General features: G+C 31.5%; 1 long non-coding RNA gene across 6 annotated transcripts; it reads right to left on the minus strand.

Annotated features, from left to right (window-relative positions):
* Positions 1–250: 250 nt before the first annotated feature.
* On the minus strand, positions 251–1,836 carry LOC141703476 (uncharacterized). 6 transcript variants are annotated; one of them, XR_012567553.1, is made up of 4 exons: positions 1,538–1,836; positions 771–891; positions 563–685; positions 251–424 (listed from the first exon to the last, which is right to left on the minus strand). It is a non-coding gene; the product is annotated as an uncharacterized LOC141703476 (long non-coding RNA). The 6 variants fall into 6 exon arrangements; XR_012567555.1 differs by having other exon boundaries at positions 819–940; XR_012567552.1 differs by having other exon boundaries at positions 800–940.
* Positions 1,837–2,501: the final 665 nt, after the last annotated feature.

Genomic DNA, 2,501 nt, shown 5'->3' on the forward strand with positions numbered 1-2,501 from the left:
AGCAATCAACCAACCATCCATTACACCATTTCAACTAAAAACCAACTAAGTATAACCAAGTTCTATCTTAAGAAAAATGACCATTCGAGTACATGTACTTCGGACTCTATATTGCTTGTTAAAACATATAAAAATGAAAAATCTGAATTAACTTTCTTTAGAAATTCAGGTGACATTTACATGTGCAAACACACATGACGCTTTCTCTAGTATACGCACTAATATGCCAACTATAAATACCTTTTTGCTCAACTATATCCAACTATATTTTCCAATGAATTTTTAGCTTTTGAATCCCCTGTAATAGGTTCATATCATCCATAAATTTAGATTCCCAGGGCTTGAAGATTAATAATTGATTTTCCTGTGGTTGGCAGTTGTCCAAGACATTCTCGTGGTCTTTGCTCTCGGGTCTTGTTTTGTCCTGCAAATTCCAATAGAGAAACAAAAATATTAAGCTCCTCGTGACTAAAACTTCCTCTCTTCATAAATTCAATTCCATGTATCAATTTATGCAAATAATAAAATACTTCAGGTTTAATTTAAAACAAAAAGTTCAAACCTAATGATCACTTTTACAAACTCCATTTTCTTCTAGCAGTTATCTTTGTACAGTTCACACAAGAATCTTCAATACACTCTTCAACGATACCAACTTGGCAATCTTTGGTTAGTCAAGTTCAACCTGCAAAAAAAGTATATGTTGTTGATACACGAGAGTTGTGTAAGCTTCTATTTTTTTGTATTCACACAAGACAATTAATAAAGACCTCCACCAAATCACAAGATTCGACCACACCTTCTAACCCATCACTCACATCTTGTCTTCTATGTTCCTGGTGTGGATGTTGGCTTCCAACAAGTATCGTCCTTTCTATTGAGAAAATACCCCTACAACAGTTGCAACTCTAGATAACTTCTTTCCTCCTCTAGAAACAATCTATACATGGGCTTGGTTAAACATCACAAAGTTTATATAATCTCTCCGCATCCCATTCAAACTTGTTTACCAGGTACTACAAACAACCAATAGTTTGATAAAAATAGAACAAAGTTAAGATACATGCATTCTTGAATCATAGTACTTGCAAAACCAATAATTTCTTAAATCAATCATATAACTTTGTTTAGAATAGACAGCATGAAAATTTATTTAATCTGAAGCAAAAATATTAATTAAAAGCAATAAAATCAAGATAAGAACAAATCATATATTAAAAGCATCCAAAAATCAAGAATCTATTGAAACAAAATATGTGAATTGAGCAATCATATAACTAAAATTTATCCAGCAGCTAAGAAAACATACATACACTGATAAGAGTGAGCAATCAAAAATTAATTAATATCATAGGACCACCTGCAAAATGGATGAAATAAATTGCAGTATAAAATTACATGACATAACAAATTAGTAGGTTTTTAATACTAATACATTAATTGAACATATGAGCTCCTTTAATAATATATGAAAAAATATAAAACCCAAGGCAATGAAAATAAAATCATTTAAAAAAGAAATAAGACAAGTTTATACCTTTAACCCAAAAATCGAACTAGGGTTTGCCTTTGAAATCGAGCTTTTGAATAACTCGAGTTAGGGGTTAGTTTCTAAGATTTGAATTGGGGTTTGGGTTTGGATTTAGAGAGGTGAGAGGTTAGAGTAAATTGAGGTGTTAAAAATTAGGTTTTAATTACACAGATGGTGTGATGGAAAGAGAGGCCGCATAGGAAGTTCAAAGAGAGAGAACATGAGAGAAAGGGAGTTACAGCTTAGAGAGGGAGATGGACTACCATGTAAAGGGGAAATGAGTGAACAAAATATGGGGAGATAGAGAGAGAGATCCATGAGAAGGGGGAGTTGGACAGAAAGAATGGGGAGATGGAGAGAGAGAGTCAGTGATGAGAAGGGAGAGTTGGGAGAGAGAGAACAGGGAAAATAGAGGGGTGAGAGCAGAGACCGATGAGAAGGAGATATAAACGCGGTTAACAAAATGGGGGGAGATATAAGGGGAAATAAAATTTTCACTTGGGGGCAAACTAAAAATAGAGGAGTTGGAATGAAAAATGGCCTAAAAAGTGAAATTTGGGTGAAGGGGAAATGAAAATTTAAACAAGGGGAAAATGAAAAAGTGGGGTTTAAGGTGAAATAGGGGTAAATAGATATTTTTTTATTTATATGTATTATTTTATAATTTTTTTAATTTTACTTTATTTTATAAGAAGATAATCAAAATTAATATATCTTAACATCCGTATGGTTGGATCGTCGAAAAATTTATTTAAATAATCATTTTGTTAATGAGGAACGTGTCTAGTTTGAGAAAGTAGTACTTCCTAGAATCTTCTTGTAAAGTTATGCAAGATATTTTTTTTGAATTTATAAATTATTACATAAATTTTAGATTACATATTAATATAATAAATTCAATCTAACATTTTCATTAATTTATAATTCACTTAAACAAATATATATTAATATCCATATGGTTGGATATTAG

Source organism: Apium graveolens, unplaced genomic scaffold, assembly GCF_009905375.1.
Source record: "Apium graveolens cultivar Ventura unplaced genomic scaffold, ASM990537v1 ctg6690, whole genome shotgun sequence".
NCBI lineage: Eukaryota > Viridiplantae > Streptophyta > Magnoliopsida > Apiales > Apiaceae > Apium > Apium graveolens.